General features: G+C 37.6%; 1 protein-coding gene across 1 annotated transcript in view; it reads left to right on the top strand.

Moving 5' to 3' along the window:
• The window catches only part of LOC139934437 (kelch-like protein 11), a 64,946-nt gene extending 46,412 nt beyond the window's left edge, over positions 1-18,534 (top strand). The window contains exon 2 of the mRNA XM_071928673.1: positions 14,859-18,534. The gene's annotated coding sequence lies outside the window, so the exon portion shown is untranslated. The remainder of the gene's footprint in view (positions 1-14,858) is intronic.
• Positions 18,535-22,090: the final 3,556 nt, after the last annotated feature.

Here is a 22,090-nt window from a genome sequence, read left to right as displayed (position 1 = left end):
TAGCTTGTCGAGAGTATGGACCCCTAACCTAACGAAAGCAATGAACTGAAGCAAAAATTAATACATAGGTGGAGAGAGCGAGTAAAATGCGAGTAAAACTTTAATAGCCTACCTTCTGGTGAATATTCTAGTCGTAAACTCTGGTCTTGACCACAAGTAGAAGTCTACTGGTAGATCTAGAACATGAACAGTGTAGTAAGTAAACAAGATCGCGGACAGGACTGTCATCAGATGTTTGACAAACTGGGACAGTTTTGAGTTAATGAATTTACACTGCTCTCGCATTGATTGGAACTCATCATTCGCATCAGCTGGATTGACCTAGCCTGTGTACTTCCTTCTGATAATCTCTGTTTTGCACAGATTTCCTTCTTTTGCTGGCAGATTCCGATACTGCCCAGGTAACTTTCCTGTTCCTCACCTCTTCTTCATGGCCATTTTGATGCGCCGTCAAAAACGCATAATACACCCGCAGGTCCTTTCCCTACGGATAAAAAGGTGCGGTGGTTGCGCACACTCAAACATGAAAACACGACGAAAAGCTCTAGACACAGATAAACACGATCGACGTGTGTAATAAATCCATGCCATTGCAATAGCGCGTATCGTGTGTATACACCCATGCCATTGCAATAGCGCGTATCGTGTGTATAAACTCATGCCATTGCAATAGCACGTATCGTGCGTATAATCCCATGCCATTGCAATAGCACGTATCTATATTTAGAGTACGCCCTCCGGGGATGGTAAATGTAACAGCTATCGTCGCACTGTGTCAAAGGTAAATATGCTTGGCAAGCATTTTTCGTTCGTGCGTATGACGATACAGCGTCTTTAAGAAGATATTGTAGCGCTTGAGAAATACATGGTAGAGAGGGGAAACAAAATGATAAGTGACAGTAATTGTCGTCGAGGGAGGGGGAGGGTCAGCTTGAGTTTTCATTTTGAGCATTCCTGCCGAGAGTTTAAAACGATTCCTGCATATGACATGTACACAATGTATAAAGAAGAGATGTTTGCGCTAAAGAATAACATGCAAGAGAGGAAAAAAATGATTGTCGTGGTCTGTTTCGATATAAGAACGAAGGGTTTGAGTGTGATTTGGTTTTGGGGGTCGATTTGAGTTTTCATTTAAAAATTCCTTTAGAGAGTTTGAAACGATTCCTGCATAGAGACGAGAGTTTAGCGCTTGATCGGAAAAATGATTGTCGTGGTTTGTTTTGATTATAGAACGAAGGGTTCAAGTGTAGTTTGGGATGGTTAGATACAGGGATAATGCATCTGCCTGAACCGAATCGGAAACTACATGTGTACGCTAAATTGTGTTTATGCATATTAGGGCAAAATGGAATACATATTGCAATGCATGTACAGTGAATCGTGTACTAAAATGCAAAATTGGTTTGTCCAAATTGGTCCTCTGGCAATACAGTCGGCCATATGCCAGGTTTAATGACAACAAATGGCCATATGGAAGCATTCTGAAGGTAATGTAATTAGCGTGTGTTTCGGAGTCCAGACATTGCATTTTTTGTTTTTCTCTTTATGGCATAAAAGCAAAATGTATATGCTTGCTTCTATCCAGAATTAACCTGTACTTTTATAAATAATGAAAAGCTATATATTAATAATTCTGCTGATAATTTGACTGCCTGGGCTTGTGCTCAAGTGAACTATTGTCAACCAGCGCTGAAGCAGCTCGCTGTTGCTAGAGGGGGGGGGGAGAGAGTATTGTTCTAAACCCCCATTGTCTGCGGTGAAATTTGACTGTCCACGATCCCGATCAAATGTTGCAATGATTCTTGTAGGTACTATAATGAAAAAAGAAAGAGTGCATTGCTCTTGGGTTGCAGATTATAATATATCATGAACAGAGCCTTCTCGTTAGGAGCTAACAATGTTAAATATAGCCTTGGGAGTTTGACTGCCAGCAACAATCATCGTTGATAAAACCCTCAATCAGTCGCAAGTTCTTTCAATCAGTCACAACTTGGCACATTTTTTTTTTTATTCTCTCCAGCTTTTCCTCTTTGCAGATGTCTGGGTTTTTTTCTTGTCACAATTTGTGTGTTTAATTAGTTTTCCCACTCAGAGTCTTGAGGACAGGGTATAATTAATTTTCTGGCTGGAAATTCCTGTCCTTGGGATAAGGGGACTGTGGACTTTTAAAGAGCATTCGACTTTTGAATTTATACCAAGATTTCCGTGAGCTTTTTTGGTGAAGGTACTTGAGGGAATCGCTTCCTTTTGGCCGAAAGGCAAAGTAGACCTTTGGTTTTGGGAACCGTTTGTTTTTTTTAATCCTATACATTTACATGTAAATGATTGTATACAATGAAACTAACATTTGAAAGTTTTAATTTCAAAAGGTTGGTCATGTTTTTTTTAGATATTGTCGAAAAAACCTTAGCGATCAAAATGTCCATATACAGGAAGAGTAATCCCTAATACATGTGAGGAATATTCTCAGATTTAAATTTTGGGGATAAAAACTGATGTCTTTTTTACATAGCCACATTACTTCAAAGTGAAATGTTCCTCAAAATGCTTTATACTATCGAAAGCTGATGTAGGCTTCAAACCAAAAGTTTTTAATGCCATTAATTGCAAACCTTCCTTTTTAAGAGCAGTCGACCTTTAAAGTTATGCCAACACTTCTTGGAGCATTTCATGGTGAAGGGATTTGAGAGAAAGCATGAGTTGATTCCTTTAAGTTTGAGGCTTGAGAGATTGCTGCCGATGGCTTCTGTTAATCCATGATCAGCGAAGACGAGACTAGAATGTGTGATGAGTGAAAAGTATGTGAGCAGACAACAATCTCAAATTGACTGACATTGTGGTAGTTTGTCAATTAAAGCAGTTAATTAGAGATTTGTTGGGGGGATGAATGAACAACATTTTTTTCTTTGAGAGGTTCTTTTCAGAAACAACACTACTTAAAAGAGATTGTTTACCACTCAAAGTTTCAATCCTACGAAAATCATTTTTTTCCCTTTTTTTTTTATACAACTAATGTCTTTCAAAATAAGTTTGAAAAAGTCTAGAAGCTTTTCAAGTTAATTTGTGAATTTTTCTAACAACATTCCCATTGAAAGAATTTAAGTAAGGATATGTATAGTGCTTTGCAAATTGGCAGTGTGCACTCATAGAGTAATCTTATTATAAGCAAAGTTCATTCACCCGTTTTAAAAATGTCTAACATTTTTAGGGTATAACCTGAATGTCATTTACACTCCCATTGCAAAATACACCTATATATTAATTGTTAGAGTGGTCTATGCACATTTGCAGTGTAGACTTTAGAGTGATGGTATTAATTACCAAAGTTCATCTGCATATAATGAGCGAAACCTTCAGTTGTCCACGTTTGAACTCAAACACAAAACCTTGGCCTAATTTCAAAGAACTGCCAAAACACACGGAGCCTGCGTGTTTGTTAGTCTTTGTGGAAATAAATTTTCATTCTAGATAAAAGAAGCTCCATAAAACCAGTTTGAAAAGCCAGTTTTTCTGTCACAGAAAAATTAAGTGTTTTTAACAAAGATACCCTTTTTTTGTTTTTTGCAGCTTCTTAATGAGCAAATAAATTTAAGTTTTAGCCGAGAAGCGTCACTAAGACCCCGTTCCCACTGGACCTCGCATTGATCTCCCAATTCAAGAAAAGGGCGATTAAGACCCCGAAAGGGCGGTCAAGAGGCGATCAAAGAGAAATAAGCTCCAGTGGGAACGCGAGGGCGATCAGGATCTGACTGTGCAGGGGTCGAAATTAAGTGTATTCCATGGTAGTCAGCAGGGCTAGTGACCAATAATTTTTAGTAGCCCTGATTAGATTTTGGTAGCCCGAAAGACACATTATATGTCTCGCGTCACGGCTCAAACTTTACAATACACCAATAACATAGTTCTTTATTGTTTGTGATGATGATTTTTGCATTATTTTTCCACTAGCCCGTCGGGCTATAAAACTGGAAAAATTAGTAGCCCGGCTGTAAATCTGGTAGTCCCGGGCTAGCGGGCTAGTGGCAATTTCGACCCTTGCTGTGCAATTTTGATCCAGACAAGACACCTAACCATTGCTTCGTCCTTCGGATGGGATGTAAAGCCGTTGGTCCCATGTGTTGTGTAACGCATGTAAAAGAACCCAGTGCACTTTTCGAAAAGAGAAGGGGTTCCTGGCTGTGGCTGCTGTATGCGCCAGAGCACCTTGTAAACCCTTATAAGGTGCTAAATAATTGGGTCTCAAAATTGATCACTGCAATTACCTATCTTTCTGAAAGTTTGTAATACTCAGCGCCTTGAGTACCTTGTTTGTAGATACGTGCGCTATATAAGACTTCGATATGGATCTTGATATATTGAATTATTGATAGACAAGCCATTGGTTACCTGTGCTGATTTTTGGTTTTGAAGCTAAGGAATCAGGCACTTTGTTTCAACAGTTCTCTGAAATCATCATTACAAGTCAGAGGAGAAACTTCTCTGTTTAGAATCAAGTTGGCTGCATATTTATATTTATCTATTTATTTATTTCTTGTTTATTTCTTGTTTATCCTGGGAAATCCATTCAGTAAGAAAAACTCACTGATCTCCCATGGATCCCAGCTAATAACAATCTACAGAAGTGCACTTAAGATAAAAGATAAAAAATTTACACAGAAAAACATTGCACATTCATTAAAAAAAAAACCATTAGATCCAAGCACACATAAACTACAAAAAAAAAGTATTTTTAAATAGGACGAAGAAAATTAAAGGAAAAAAAAAAATACACATCCATTATACCTGAGTTCTTGGTCTGCATTGAATGAGCGACTTCTTTTTTTCCTTCTTTTTCTTCTCTGGAGCTTCAAACCGTTGGGTTGTTTGTTTATTCATTCAAGTTGCAGCCAACCATTAGATCTAATAATACTTTTACGGAAGCCATGTTCACTCAGGAAGTTGTATTGATAATGTATGTGGGGGAACGCAGTGGGAACTTGCTGACTTTGTGCGAGTCGGTAACACATCGCAACACCGAACAAAGCACTGCGTTACATTTGGGCCAAATCATACATTGGGTTTTTATTATGTCGTCTGATTATTTTGTTTTCTTTCCATGGGGACCACCCAGCTGTGATCCAAAACACCCCTCAGCATACACTTTCCAAAGCAGTCATGTATATATATATCTATTTTGCTTGTTGTTTTTTCCCACATATCTTTGTTTACTCACCTGCCGGCGTGACATCATTGGTTTTTGTCCCAGAGGCTCAGTGTGAAAACAAATTGTTATGACACTAGTTATTCCATCTATCTGAGTGCCTCCCTCTGGGCGTTGTGATGATAGTTATGATTAGGGGAGAGGAGGGAATTCGCTAGATTTAAGGACCCATCATTTTGTTCTTAGATACCACATTGTGGTTGGGGGAAATGTACAGGGCTCTTATCGTGAGTGTTTTTGCTCGAGGTTAATGGCAAGATTATCACGAAGCAGCATGTCTCCTGCTCACTGAGTTGATGTCAATAGTTTCACTACAGACTTGAGACTCCAAAGGCGCTGTCCTTTTTTTAGATTTGTGTCATACCTGATTAGAGGACTTATATTTGCAAAACGGCAAAAACAAATGTGTCATTATTGTGGAACTTATGTCACCACTGATTATTATAAATTTTTATTTCGACAGTGGAAAAACAAATGGGTATGATGTGGAATGATTGATGATGATGAAGTCTTTTTGGTTTGATTTAGTTGAGTAGGATTGAAAGCTTCGTTGGAGGGCAACAGGAAAACATGATATACTGCAAAACGGAAAAACAAATGAGTATAATGTGGAAAGACCCATGCTGACCATTGGTCTTTTGACGTTTTATTCAGAATAGTCAATATTGAAAATTGTTATTTTTTCCCCTTCAAAATAAGGGTGTTAAGTTATAAAGAAGTAACTTCAAAGAAAATTAAAGTTCAGTTTTTATTTTGAAAATATATTTAGGTCTACATATTAACAAACAAAGAAGAAAACACTACCAGCTGGCCCCAAATCGTTACAATTCCCCACTAAACTACAAAGTTGTTTGTTTTAAACCAGACAAAGCCATTGAAAACAAGTGGAGTTTGAAGACCTTTGAGGTAAATTATCTGGTTCATTTGAGCATAGAGAAAGAACCACAGGCTTGAGGCATTGCTTTGTTCTTCAGTGTATAGATTCTATAACGGAGCAATTTAAAGGCACTGGACACTATTGGTAATTACTCTAAATAACTGTTAGCATAAAAACTTACTTGGTAATGAGCAATGGAGAGATTGTGAGAAAAAGCTCTCTATTATGAAGTAGCGTAGTTTTTGAGAAAGAGGTAATTTCTCACTTGAATATTTTCATTGAGTTCGAGGCCTCAACTGCACAGCGTGTTTTTTTTATTCTATTATCCTCTCAAAACTTAGACAACCAATTGAGCTTCAATTTTCACTGGCTTATTTGTTGCTTATGTTGAGATACACCAAGTGAGAAGACTGGTCTTTGACAAATATCAAAGGTGTCCAGTGCCTTTAATATCTAAAAAATAGCGATTTGCCAAAATGAATCTCATTTTTCCCCTTCTGGTTCATCAGCTTTCAAATGCTCAATTTTTCAGTCCTTATCATATAGATCAGCCTCTAATATTCACCTTTCAGTTTTTGTTCCCGTCCTCTTTGAGTCCAAACTGGAAGACCTTTTGAAAAGAATTTTGTAACAAAGAAAAATCACTTCAGTAGAAATAAGCTTTTTTTGTGTGACTCAACTGGGCCCAATTTCATGTGCTTACGATAATGATGCCCCGCTTACGTGCAAGGGCCCAATTTCTGTGCTAGCCTTGTAAGCGTAGAATGCCTAGGAATATGGAGTACGCACGCGCAGAAGCCAAAATTCGCCGCTAACCCGTGAAATACGCTTGCCGTAAGCACAGAATTCCCTGCTTCCAGAAACGCCAATTCTGTGCTTATGGTAAGCAGAGCCATGAAATTGGGCCCTGATAAGAAGTATCATAACTCATAGTAACTTTTCATTCAGGATTGATTTATAAACCTATATTTTTTTCAGTCTTGATAAGCGACATTTGTTTCGTTAACGTAGGCGCCGATATCATAACACAAATTACTAGTGAAGAGATGTCTGTAAAACAAACATCTTTCTTAAATGCAATGGACACTTCTTATTACTCAAAATAATTGTTAGCACAAAAAACGTACTTGGGGACAAGCAATGAAAAGAGCTGTTGATAAGTACATGTATAACATATTGTAATAAACGGCTTCGTCTGAAGTAATGTAGTTTAATGAGAAAGAGGTAATTTCTCACTCAAATATTCAAAGTAACGTTGTATTAAAAGACTTAATTCCTGAAGCCTTTTTTAGGCATTTGAAAGCATACAAATTTGTGTTTTTTCTTTTTATACTCTCTGTCAACTTCGATGACCAAATTGAGTCATAATTTTCACAGATTTGTTATTTTATGCATACATATGTTTCGAATTTGGGATACACCGAGTGGGAATTTTTTTTTTACAATTACTGAAGGTGTCCAGATTCATAGACTTTCCCAGTCCCTCTGTGAATCAGTCTCTGAGCCAATCAATGTGGACACCTCTACCCGTGACTAATGCACACAAAAGAAAGTATCGCCAACTGCCAATCAGTTTTTTCCCTGCTTTTAACTTTTCTAATATGGAATGTAGTATTGTATTTTCTGCAGCTTCAATTTCACTTTCAGTCGTTTTGCTTCTATCGGAACTTAATTTAAAAAAATTATTTTTATGAAAAAAAATGAAAATCAATGTTTCCAGGAAGTCAGTGTCTGAGACAATAACACTTCTAGAGTATTTTTGTGACAGAGTGTTTTTCATAAACCGGACTTGATGTTTTTCACCATCGGCAATCCGAACCGGACCTTTTTCCATACGGAGTAAGTCACTGTGAAACGTTATTGAAAATAGCTTGTGTATGGGATTTTTTTCTCTTTCTTGTATTACTTTTTGATTATTCTCAAACCTGACGGAGGTATAAACGGAGAGGTGAACAACATAAAACAGGAAGAAATTTGTGGTGAGTCCGTGGCTAGGGACAAAGCAAGATAAATCAGAGTGAGCAGAGAATCGTAAACCCAGGAGGACTGCATAGTCTCTTTCTAGAGGCTCAAAAAGATAGAAAGACCTGCTGCTTACATGTATGCCAGGATAAAATAAAAAAAATATTTAAAGTTGTCTTGGCTTGATGCTGTGAGTCGAGAATCAAAAGAAGGGCCCATCATTGAAGGTAAATCGGGCATATACACATTTGGTTTTTGGAACCATCCAATTGTTTTCAATGTAGATACATGTATAATATACAATTAAACTAAGCAAAAACTAAGTCAAAATTTCATTTCAAAAGCTGGTAGCGTTTTTGATGTCTTGCTGAAAAAGTGGATGTTTAATTTTTTTTTATGAGTGATATTCAGCATTCCCTTTAAGTTGTTTGTTACAAAATGGCATTTGTGATCACCCTTGGCAAGACACTGTGTGAGTCACCTTTGTCAGTTTGTGGCTGGAGGGTGGGAGGGGGAGGGAGTAGTGGAAGAGGGGTTTTGAGAGTAGTTGTAATAATAGTAATATCATTGAAATAGTGAGAACGAAACACTTTCAAAGGTTGATTTCGCAATTGTTCCCCTTTATTCAAATGTAAATGTAAATATATTCATTTAGAAAATGTGACTTGCTTTATGCGTCTGTTTTGAACCTGCCTGAGCCAAGGTTTTTGTGCTGGAAATTTAAAAACTGACTGGGTGTCCAAATTGTTCACTTACAATTACATTATCATGTAAATGACCCAAATTTACAACAGGGTGTCCAAAAGACACACAGACACCCCTCTGGGCGAGCACCATGGCCTGGACCTTTAGGCTTCATACATAAATTGGGATTAACTGTTGCACAACGAGACAGAAGGGAATAAACACATTTGGGGCTGTTTTTCTTTTTTAAGTTCATGCTGCAACCCACTTCCACCCCCTCTTTCTTTGTGAGAGAACCACAGTTGTCACCTGCTCATGTGCAAGGCAAGTCCGACTGGGGTCTTAAACTGTGCGCTGTGTTCAAAGTCAGTGAAGTGCACCTAGAGCAACATGTGTTTATAGACTCTTGCAAGTTGTTGTCCATAAATGCAACAGGACGTTTTTAAGGTATCCTTGTTCAGAGAGAAGCTCCCTGGAGTGTGTACTAATCCTCTTTTCCTTGATTAGTTCCAGTTAGAAACAGAGCAGGTGGCATTTGTGTTTGATTAGTTCTCTCTTTAAAGAAAAAAAAGGGAAAGAAAATCGATGATGGTTTTTATTGGATATTATAAAAAAATTGCGGAGGGAGCCGATGGGCAAAGCAGGTCCTCTGTAAATCCGCACAGCACCTGTCATGATTATCCAATCCTCGTTACATTTATGGGAGAGTCTAAAAATGGATTTATAACTAACAGCCCCCTCATTGGAAAATGGTTTAAGTAAGAGAACTTGAGCTTTGGATCAGGGACTGATCAAGGACTATGGCTTCTCTACCACAAATCTTTTAAAGGCTGGATCGATAACGATATAAAGATGTCCAAAGCCTGCGCCTGAACTTCAGAGTGTCTAGGTTTCTGGCTGTTTCACACTGCAAGCACCATCTTTGTCAGGTACCCTGAGGGCAAACTGGAAATCAATATGAAGTGGGACTCAATATTGCCGGCACCAGTCTACTTTGAGCATGAGACTCATTTTGACCACCATGCACTCATATTCCAGATTGGGAAAAATAAAATAAAAACAAAATTGAACAATTGTCCTACTTTGTTCTTAATTCTATTTTTAATTCTATTTGTTGTTAACCACCTTGCTTTTTTTCTGTGTGCTTTCTGACTATCTCCTCTTCAAGTACTTCCAGTTAACTGTTAATGTTACTTTTGTCATTTAGCCTTCGAGAAAGACTCTGCTAAGGCTCGATACGTCAGGCCATTAACTATTTTTAAATTCTGTTTTTCTTTTGTGCGTAAGTTTTTTTAATATGAGGAATGGTACATACACCATCACCAAATTTCATAGTGCTGCTTAACTGTAAGCAAATTTTTTCGCTAGCTTCAACAATTTACTTGCATATGCGTACTTCACAGGTTAGTAAGAAAATTAGGCGGCCCGCTTGCACGTTTACCATAAATTTGCATTGTTACGTCATGCATTTTCATACAGTGAGCACCGTAAGGTTAGCATGCCTTTTTGGTTAGCATCGCTATGAAGTAGAAATTGCTCATTGAGCAACATCGGCCATTAAGCAGCTTTATGAAATTGGGCCCAGGTTTAGTCCCCCTTTAATGCAAATAGCATTTACTTCAGTAATAAGACATGTTAATTGAAGGTACATATCATAGTGAATTATATTATTCCACAATACTGTTTACACATAGCAAATATTTAACTTGCGTTTGAGTCAATTTTATATAAGGCCCTACATGAATTCAAAATGTCAAACTCAGCATTGCGAATAACATGTGCTGATGTGGGTAATATTTTGTGGTCTGTTTGTTACAAGTCCGTTAGAACCTTTCTTTTTTTAATTTTGTTATATTTAGAGTTATTAATGTTTTTCATTTGAAATTAATTGTGTGACTCACCCAATCTCTCCCTATTTTTTTTTTTATTTTTTACAACTTTCATACAACTGTCCTAGTTTCAATATTGCGTGGTTAAAACAAAAATGAAATAATAAAATTTGTTAACATTGACTATTGTAGGCCTATATGGCCCCTAATAGATCCTCCCCTTCTCCCCTCCCCCTCCCCCCCTCCCCCTCCCCCCTCCCCCTCCCCAAACAAAACAGAAAAAAGAGGGAAGTTGAAAGAAAAGGAAGGCACCATTATGTTTTACAGACTCTACAAGAACATGACCTTGTTTACTCTAAAGTCAGTTTCAGGGACATACACAGTATGAAGGTTTTCATAATTCATAAATTTTCCTCTGCATGAAAAATCATCCGTGATATTCCACAGACGCCGCACTTTAATTAAATCATCATTTACCTACGCGATGTAAAAAATCCCACATCTTGCCTGAATAATTTTTTCTTTCAGCAGTTTTGTCAAGCTGACGTCAAAATGCAGCAGTGATTAATTTGCCTCGACGTCGACACTTTTTATTTGAGGAGCGTCTTAAAATGCACGACACAATAAACTGAGACCTTGACCATCAGGTGAATGTAAAAACACAAGGAGAGAAAAAAAAATCCTTGCTGAAGTAAAGAATGCCAGTAAAACTGCGTTCTCATTCAGCGCTAGAATAGGTTAATTTCTAAATTGCTGCTGCGTCGTCATCGTGACCTTGTGTTTTTGTGTACCAGTATAAAAATAAATGAGACTGCCTGGCGGCTACAATCAATACAGTTTTGGGGAAATTATGCCCAATTCTATCTACTGTGGTATACGTTCTAATTTAAGCTAGAGAATGGAGAGACAGAAAAAAATGGAGTAAAGAGGAAAAATGTAAAAGATCTGCTGTTGCAGGCAATCGTTTTATACCGGGAAGAAAAGAACTGTTGGTTGGGAGAAATAGATATTGACGTTTAATAAAATCCTCTCGGTGAATTTCAGAGGAATGAATGGTGTGACCCTGGAATTCAAAAGATTCTTTTTTCGCGATGGAACGAGACTGTTATGATAGAAGAAAAATTTGTGAGCGTAATTTCTGGAAGGGTCTTAATTTGTAGAATGTGTTTTTATCCTCTCCTTTAATAGAGAAATATTGATTGGAAGATTTCTGTTTATTAAAAGAAGTATCCATCAGTTTCATTGGCCTCAACCTGTAAAGAAGTGTTCCGTGTTTGATGCTTTTTGAAGGGTAACTTTTGCCTGTCTTATTACTGCTGCCTGTTCAAATAAAATTTATTACATGGTAAACTCTCTAGAAACTCCCGTTCTTGTGAAGATTATGGTCTTGTGAAGTAAACTTCTTTCTTGTAAAACAAACTTTTTTTATTTTTATTATCCCGGGGATAATGGTTCATTTACAACATTTCACAAAATCGTACATCAGATCGTCAAAACAATCATACAGTAATAGTGAAAGGAATAGATAAACTCTGGTCCAGTAAAAGTTATTTAGCTCAATACTAAACCATGCTATTGCTTAGTCTGTTGCAGACCTGCTATTTACAGAGGCAACAAATGCCTCCATGGCCCCTGGTCATTGCCTTGGTGCCCTTGAAATGCTCCAACAGAATTTTACAATTTCTTCATATAGAGGAGAAAGTGCCTTGTGCCTTTGTCCTTTTAAAACAAAGCATACCTGCAGGCTTTGACAGTCAGAGATTGTGATTTGGTTAATAAGTTGTCAAACGATTAAGAATAAAAAAGGATAAAACTGAACATGTTGTAGCCTTTTCCACAGCCTTTTTTTTTTTTTGATGCGATATTAGACATGTGTGCAATGTACTTTTACAATGTTGGGGGGCCCGATGATCTGTTTAGACGATCTGACTGCTAGAGAAAAAGACTAATCAAATCAGAAAGTGCGCACAGCCCACAGTCCTCGGCTCCACCTGTTGGCAAAAACAACTCTCTAATGTACTTTTCATCCACAGGTTGAAAACAGAATTTGCGGAGCGTATTATTTGAAAATATATGTTATCAGCTTAGCTAAACCAAACAAATAAGTCCTTCCCATGTGACGTTTTGAAGTATCACCACTGTATGTCCATTGTGGTCCACCATGGCTTAGTTGAGTGAGAAAAGGAAAAATAGGTGTTATAACCCTATTCTACGACCCTCATTTTTCAATCGATTCAGATACATGTAATTCCCAGTATATCTGTACATATACAATGCAATTTTGAATGTTTCAAAAGGTAGTATCGCATTTTTGAGAAATCACTGAAAATCTGGGCAGATGTGTCCACGGAGAAAGAATAATTTGTAACACAACTTGAGAAATATTTCTGACAGTAGCAACTTTTTGGGGATAAAAACTGACACCTTTTTCCTAAACCACATTACTTCGAAGTGGAATGATTCTCTAAACGCTTTAAATTATCGAAAGCTGCTATACTTTCTAACCAAGTGAGAGATTTCATTGCCACAATTATTAGAGGTTTTACTGAACCTTAACCTTTCCTTTAAGGTTAGACCTGGGCCCAATTTCATGGCTCTGCTTACCACCAAATTATGTGTTTATGATCACGATTCCCCACTTACGTGAAAGCGCTATCTTTGTAAGCGTAGAATACACACGTGCAGAAGCAACATTTTGCTGCTTACCTGTGAAATACGCTTGCCATAAGCACAGAATTCCCTGCTTTCGAAAGCACCGATTCTGACGGTAAACAGAGCCATGAAATTGGGCCCTGTTCTGTAACAATTTGTGGAAGTCCTAGAAATTGACATGGAACCCGTCAACAGTAAGAACACTACACTTCATTTGACATGGCACCTGTAAAATATGTATAAAGATATCACAGGTGCTTTTCAATATCATAGACTGTAGACGGATTACCTCCCTACATCCTCACGGTATCAACTTGCCCTCTAGTTCGGTCTTTCTTCAAATCCTCTGACCTACTTCAGGGATAACCTTTTTTTTTTTAAGTGCTTAGGGTTCCCATGGTAACACTCGCACCAATTTTCTAGGACTGTTGTTGTTGTTGTTTTTGTCGTCTGGTTGGCTGTATGTGGGTACGGTCCCTATGGGCAAATATACAACCCTTCGAGAGTGTTGTATTTTGATGTAATGTATTTTGATTTGTTTTACGTCGGGCAGGTTGAAGTGTTTCTCTCGTTTGGCATTCATTTTGTATTCAGTGTCTGGTTTACATGCATAGTAATATCTGTGGTGCATTTTAGTGAAGGATGGAAGGGTCGATGGTGCTTTTGGAACCACCCAAAACACAATTACAGTATCACTGCAGAACAAAAGTGTATGATGCTCTAATAATTAAAGGTATTTTCCTTGTTCTTCCATTTTTTTGCCTTGCATTGATTTTTTGCCCTATATTGGTTTTGTACCTCTAAGTGGAGTGAGGACTACCTTGGTCTGTAATACAGTTTTTGAGAAAGAGGTAATATCTTATCTCACTCAATTAAAAAAAAGACCTCAGCCGACGTATTTTATTATGTGTCTTAGTGAAAGCACACAAATTTTGTGCAACAAGGGTGTTATTTCTTTCACTATTCTCTTGCAACTTCGATGACCAAGTGAGTCCAAGTTTGTGCAGATTGATTATTTTATACATTACGTTGGGATACACCAAGTGAGAAGACTGGTCTTTGAGAATTACCAAAGGTGTCCAGTGCCTTTAAAAAATATAATTGTTGTAGACCATGCTATGATTAGGAACTTGAGCATAACTAAACGAGTCTAAAACACCCCCAAGGTGCAACTTCTCCTTCCGGACGGATGTATTGTTATTAAGATTGAAATTCATTCACTTCAGTTGCAATTTCACCGTCCCATTATTCACTGTCCTCCCACATCAAAGTCAATATCCTCCAGAAACAACGAGTGAATGGACGGAGAAAAGAGACATTCATGAGGAAACAAAACAAACACACCCAGTTTGAAAATCAGCCAAGTTATGATCCTCTACAGACCACTCAATTGTGACACAAAACTCTGGCTTTGAGTCCCATGCGACTGAACCAAATTGTTATCAACAAGCTTCCCCCTCCCCCCCCCCAACACCTACCCCTTGTCTAACCATGTCACAAATCGTATTGGTTCACGGAAACAAAGTGAGTGAATTTTCCTTATGAACACTGACATTTCCTCAAGTGGGCGACTGCTGGCATGTGTACTTTTTTTTATTTACAACGTTTCATTATTCTAATGACAAGTGTAATTTCTGTGCTTTTTAATCTGCAGGGATTACAGCATTCAGATGATTGTGCAGCGGTCCTATGTGAGATGTCATTTGTTGATTGCAAAAAAGAATTCAGCTCCGTGGAGTCTACGTACTACAAAGTCAAGTTGGCTGGCTGCAACCTGGGGGAACATGAAGCAAGCTACGAAGCCACACAATTTCCCTCGTATTATTCCCGGGATTATACCGGGATTATTTCTTTTTTTTCGTATCCTGAAGGTGAATATAAAAAGGGATTAACTCTCAGACCGATGTGGTTTGTGGGTGAAGGTTTTTTCTTTTCTTTTTTTCTTTTTTTCCTCAAGGATGGATGAAGAGATTAAGAATTGATGGGGCCGCAGTGAAATGCCTTTGACATGAATGAGATTGGAAGCAAATCTGAAGAGGATTGCTTCCTAATTCCCAGGTGGAACAGAAGTTCTTGTAAATAATACAACATGTTGTTTTGTTGCTCTTTTTTAAGTGGACCTCTGATCTTGCACTATGCTCTGATAGAGCTGTACTGTACTACTAGTGATCAGGGCCCAATTTCATAGCACAAAAGTAGCTAAGCATAATGAAATTACGCTTACCAGAATAAGGTGACCAACTATACTACATGTACCATGTCACAAGCGCAATTTGTGACTAGTAACCTGCTCATTTCTGCTAAGCAGAAATGTGTTACCCAACAGTTTGCGCTTGCAATCACCAGTCCTCGCTTACAAGGGCAAGCGTAAAATTACTGTGCTACATGTAGCTGTGTAAGTGAGGAATATCAGGTAATGAGAATGAACAGGTGAAAGCAAACAAAAAATTCCTTGCTAACCTGTGAATTACACTTGACGTAAGCATGAAATACCCTGTTTCTGTTTGTGCCGATTCATTACTTTACGGTAAGCAGAGCCATGAAATTGGGCCCTGATGTACAGCACTTGACAAGACAGCCAGAAAGGCTGATCAGTTCAAATGTAAACCCATAGCAGCTGTTGCACAGTTGCAGGGACTTGTTTGTTAGTTATTTAGGAGCAACAAACAGTGGTTGCAGTTATTCAGCTTATAAATGCATCTTACATTAAATGTAAAAGAATGTATTATGCATCACAAGTATGCACAGTAAAGTGTTAAAGGCACCGGACACTTTTGGTAATTGTGAAAGGCTTGATTCTCACGTATCCCAACATGCATAAAATTGGTCATCAAATTTGCAAGAGAATAATGACAGAAAAAGCCCCTATCGCATGGAATTGTGTACTTTCAGATGCCTAAAAAAGGCTTCAGTCTAGAAGTATTTTATCAGATTCAAATAATTTGAGTGAGAAATTACCTCTTTCTCAATAACTACGTTAGTTCAGAGAAAGGCCTAGCACGTTGCCAAGAAAGTGCTTATGCTAATATTTATTACCAATTGAGTAATTACCAATAGTGTCCAGTGCTTTTTAGGATCCTGAATCTACAGTGTACTTTCCAATTACACACTTCACAAACCTTGCTCCCTTAAGTTACCAACCCAAAAAAAGATGTACAACGGATCCCACACGTCCACGTACGCAACCTGGATCTAATAATGCAGAACTCGTTGCCGAAGGTCACATGACTAATTTGGCCAATCAAGTTTAGAGGTGCCAAGTCATCCATGCACAGCCAATCAGCAGCCACCTTTGGTAAACAACAATTAAATCACAAGCAGCCGGTTTGCGTAAATCAAAGGTCATCTTTGCAGGACTGTTCGGACTCGTCCATGTTTTCGAGAAGTGAAGATCAGATTTTTGGAAGGACCTTTCTTCGTGTAAACACTTGAGCCGCGGAGATTTCATAAAAATTGTGAGGTTTTTCTCTTTTGCTCAGGAAATGAATACCTAAGATTTTAAAGACCGAGCAGTTTTTGAGTAATTTAAGTTAAATCTGAAAGCATTCATGGTTTAAAGTTGGTATCTGCGCCTCATTCCTGTAAACTACATTGTAATTTGTAATGAAAGTCTGGCATTTTCCAGTAAAAATTTGGTACATTGTTCCTTGTTTGTATGAACAATCTAGAAAGCATTACATAATATGTACTTTACTTTTAAGAAAGCATATCAAAATATTTAAATTGTTATGCGATTTTCTTGAAAATGTGAGCATTTCTCAACATTCGTGTTATCTTCGGTATATATTTTTTTAATCTCAAGTTTTAACTAATACCTATTTGGAAACAAAAAGGATATTCCCATCAAAAGAAAGCGAATTATTTAAACATGTCAAAGGGATGTTCAGTTGCGCTGAAATTATTCGTGATCAGAAAAATTGCAAAAGATTCTTCCGTGCTGGGAGATTGAATAACTTTGTATGAATAATTTGATAACTGACGTAAAGGATGGGATTCAGTCATACACAGTTGTCAATCACTTGTGTGATTAACGATGCAGTAGTGTCCCTCTGTACAAGATTGTAATCTCTAAATCACAAGTCTCCATCAAGGTTTGCGGTATTGAATGCCATGGACATTAAAGAGACAACAGTCCTAGGCAAAATTTCATTAAGCATGTTGGCACAAAACAACTGCTAAGCACAGAAAGCATATTGGTTAATAGAAACGGGTTACCGAACCAAGTTACATTTGTTGTGACCATGGAGGTAGAAGTCTCCATGTTGTGACCCGCTAAATCTTTGCTTAGCAAAGAAATTCAACATAGCAGTATTTTCTGCTTAACAACTTTATAAAATTGGGCCGGTAACCTTATTACGGTAAGCATAGTTTTGTTGTGCTTAGCATCCTTTTATGCCTAAGCAGATGTTAAGAAGAAAGTACTGCTACGAACATTTTCTTGATAAGCAAGACATGATGGTGGAACCAGTCGTAACATTGAATTTTTGCTGGTTACCTATATCTGCTGTTTAAAGCCATTGGACCCTTTCGGTAAACAGTGTTTTACAAGGCCCACACTTTGTGTGCCACAACTTCTATATCAAATAACAAACCTGTGAAAGTTTAAGCTCAATCGGTCATCGGAGTCGGGAGAAAACAACGGAAAACCCCACCCTTGTTTCCGCGCGTTTCGCCGTGTCATGACATGTATTTAAAATAAATCCGTAATTCTCGTTAACGAGAATTTTTATTGTTTTGTTGTTTTCTCAATAAGTAAAGCATTTCATGGAATAATATTTCAAGAGAAGTCTTTCACCATTGCCTTCTGTAAACCCTGTAAGTTATTTGTAAATCTGTGAACTTTTTTTTTTCTGAACCGAAAGGGTCCAATGGCTTTAAGCAAGATTTGTCTGTGCTTAGCAAACTTTTGTGCTGTGGCACACGATCTTGGTCTAGTTCCCTGTGTAATCTGACAATCATGACAACTGTTTCTCATATGAACAAGAACAATGTGCCAGACTATTCTCCTCCAAGCCTCTGATTATAACTAAACAAAAATGCGTCTAATCAAGAAAAAGGATAAACCAAGATAGTTCTACTTTAAAAATGAACCTTTGATATAATCAAAGTTATCAAATAAATATTTCAGAAGCGGAGTAGCTCATCGGGGAAGAAACAACCACTTTGTAAAATATTGCCGCTCATATTTATTCAGTTACCCTGGGGACAATTTTTACTCACTTGTAAAGAGCAAAAGTAAATATTTAATTTGTTTTTCTGGGGGTTGGGAAGGCAAGTTTTTACAGGTTTAAAAACTTAAGGAGTGCAATGAGTTCAAAAAAACTTCCCCCTCCAGAAAAAAAGTAGTGAGTTCCAGCTAAAGAGCTGAAGTGTAAATTAGTGTCATTGAGATGCAATTTGCTTCAATACTATCTCTGTTGTAGTTAATAATGAGATTATGGGCAAGAAGGCACTTTTAAACCAAGATAATCTCATCAAAGCATCAGCCAAAGGACAAGAAGCGCAGATAATAACCTTCTCCCCAGAGGTATTATCTCAGAGATCATGACCTCTTTTTAATGGGATCAAGGTTGATTTGAAAAGCTGTCCAAAAGAAAACCTTGCGGAGTTGTCGGCTTTGCATCATGTAATCCTTTCGTGCTTGCGTTACTTCCGGAGGAAATCTGACAGGGTTTTGTTTGATTATCTGTTGGGTATCCAAGGAATGTTTGAGGTACAGCAGAGAGATTTGGGACCAAAAAAGAATACCTGAGAATTATATGAGAATATCTGTTTTCAAAGAATTTTAATCAATTTGTGTAACCAGTGTTCTCACTTGGTGTATCCCATCATTAGCGTTAAATAACAAGCCTGTGAAAATTTGGACTCAATTGGTCATCGAAGTTGCAAGAAAGTGATGAAAGAAAAAACACCCTTGTTGGATGAATTTGTGTGCTTTCAGATAGGAATAAAAGACTTCTTGCTAGAAGTCTTTTATTAATTTAGTGAGAAAGTACCTCTTTCTCAAAAACTATGTTACTTCAGAGGGAGTCGTTTCCCACAATGTTTTATACTATCAACAGCTCTCCAATGCTCGTTACCAAGTCAGTTTTTAAGTTAATATTTGTTTTGGGTAGATACCTAACGTATACCTTCCCTTTAATGCTATGTAAATGCAGACACATACCATAAAACGCACCTAGGTGCACTTGTGAACATTTCGTTTAAAAAAGTACTGGTTGTAGTGTTTTGGAGATATCGCCGAAAATATGAAGCGGTGGCCTCACTAGACGAATAATCTACAATTAGTACGTACACAATCTGAGAAATGTTTTTACACTACAGTAAAAAAAAAAATGCTTTATACTATCAAAAGCTGCTGTACCTTCTAACCAATTAACTTTTATTATCATCATTTTTATTAATTTTAAATTTGTTTTTTTTACCCATACACCGATGTGTGTTAGCACTGTATACTCAGTACTTTCCCGAGTATTGTGAAAAAATATCACAGGCATGTTACTCGGGTGGGATTCGAACCCACGACCCCCGCAATTCTAGAGCAGTGTCTTACCAACTAGACTACCGAGGTTGCCCGGTAGCTAGAGGCTACATTATTTTTTAGTAAAAATGTTGTATACCTCTGGCTTTCCATTTGCTGGACAGTGTCTGTACAAGCTTGGGGATACTTGCTTGGGGATACTTGGGGTGCCAGTCAGAAGACATACAACCTTTAAATTCTGTGTAGCGGGGGATCACACCCTAGTTTGTGATACAACCTGGGAATTTGACTTGGTTTGTTCACATTGCTAAACATTCACTGAAGTACATTCATTCCTGTACTTATGAGAAGATTTCTATAAACTTGCATCGATGGGAATTCAGCCTTTCTCAATGTCATGATGTTCTTACAAAAACCTCCACGCCTCAGTTGGTTTAATCACCTGCTATAATGCACGTGTACATATATCCATACAATAGACACAAGAATGTTGAAAGGCCACAAGCTGGAAATTTTTTAATTCATTCACGCATCGTTGCAAAACCTCTTTAAAAAATGCTCTTGAGTTACGTCAGGAATTTTTTTTTTTTGCGGAAAAGGCTGCCATTCCCTTACAAGGTGAAGTGCACTTTGACTAATTAAAGCAGCAAAGAACCCCTTGGAAAGAGAGGGGAAAAAAACTGGAAAAACCGTGGAAATTCATGGGAACCATTTGGCATGGGAGATCTCATGGTTCATAATACCCTCAAGTGGTTTTGATCTTGCAAAGCATCTTTAAAGGGAAGGTATATATACGTTTAGTAATTACTCTTAAAATTGATGGCAATGAAAAAGTTTTGGTTAGAAGCCAACGGCAGTTTTTCGATAGTATAAAGCAGTTTGAGTAACATTTCACTTGGAAGTAATGTGGTTATGTAAAAAAGATATCTGTTTTTTTTTATTCTCCTAAATTTGAATCTGAGAATCGTTTCTGTCAGCAGTAATAATTCTCAGATTGTGTATTCATGATAGGGATTATTCTTTCTGCGAGGACAATTACCACTCCATATTAGGCAATATCACCAAAACGCTAGCACTTTTTCAAATGAAATTTGTACAGGTTTGTTGCATTGTGTGTATCCACACCTATATAGGATTTAAACAATCAAATGGTTTTAAAGTCCTTAAAGGAACAGTTCAACATTCATGAAGCAGACGCATAAAGTTTAATTTTGTTTTCAATTTTCGGCAATTAAAGCAAAAAGTTTGTACATTGGAAAAACACAATTCAGAGAAGGTATTTTCTTTTTATATCTTTATGGCTCAATATAAAGAATTGACTAATAAAATAGTTTTTTTCAAAAATACCCTAAAATATGTTACAGCATAAAAATGACACGGATCATCATAAAGCTACCCAGATTTGGTGGATGTATGGTCATCAGATCATCCCTAGTCTGAACTTGGCGTGGGGATCTAGGTAGATCGATCATAACAAATGATCAGCAAACCAGGTGTTGAGTTACCGTACACTGATGGGTTCTGAAGAATTTCAGAAGCTTCTGAGCCAAAGGGTGCGAGGATAGATGGGAATGATAGTCCTATGGCCAGATGCAAGAAACGGACGGACATTTCCCCCAAGCAGATGTTAAGCTGTTCCTTTAAGTTCCGCAGCGCTGTGTCCCTTTTCACAAGGTGAAGTGTTGTGCATGACTTTACTGTCTCCAGTTTTGACACTCTATCACTATCTCAAGCATTCCACACTTCTCATATTAATCGTGGTGTAAACGAGTTTGCATTAATGCGCTGACGATTAAATTATTCACTGTGACCTTTGACATTATAGCATGGTTGACCTCAGCGGAGGGTACATGTAAAATATATATATATTATTGTCGGGATGCATGCGTTTTGTTAGTGTCCCTCTTTCAAACTAATAAATCAGGGGCCAGTTTCAGGAAGCCTGTGCGCACAAAAAACCTGCTATAGTGTAAGTGCAGAAAAGTAGTGCTTAGCAGAAACAAGTTACCAGCTAAAATTACATTAAATTTACATTGTTGTGGCTGGTGCCCTTCTCAATTGTTTGCTTAGCAAAGAAAAATGTGTCAAGCAGTATTTTCTGCTTAAAGACGTTATGAAATTAGGACCTCAACAGAGGCGTGGAGGCAAATAGTCAGGGCCAGTTTTGTAAAATGAGGATTAGCAATATCATTACTATTTGCATAGTCTGGGAACCAGACAGATAGATGTAGATGCTATATGTCTGAACTAGAGAGGGGCAGCTACCATACCGTTTGAAACCCACGTTGAGAAAATCATATCAACTTTTCAAATTCAAGATGCCTATTTTTAACCAACTTCATGTGTCAATGTATTTTTCAGTTGTGCAATTTCTACCACAAGTTTCCAGTAAAGCATAATTTGTA

The sequence above is a fragment of the Asterias amurensis genome, chromosome 3 (assembly GCF_032118995.1).
Source record: "Asterias amurensis chromosome 3, ASM3211899v1".
Classification (NCBI taxonomy): domain Eukaryota; kingdom Metazoa; phylum Echinodermata; class Asteroidea; order Forcipulatida; family Asteriidae; genus Asterias; species Asterias amurensis.
The sequence above is the reverse complement of the archived record's forward strand: the minus strand, read 5'-3'. Positions and strand labels throughout refer to the sequence as shown.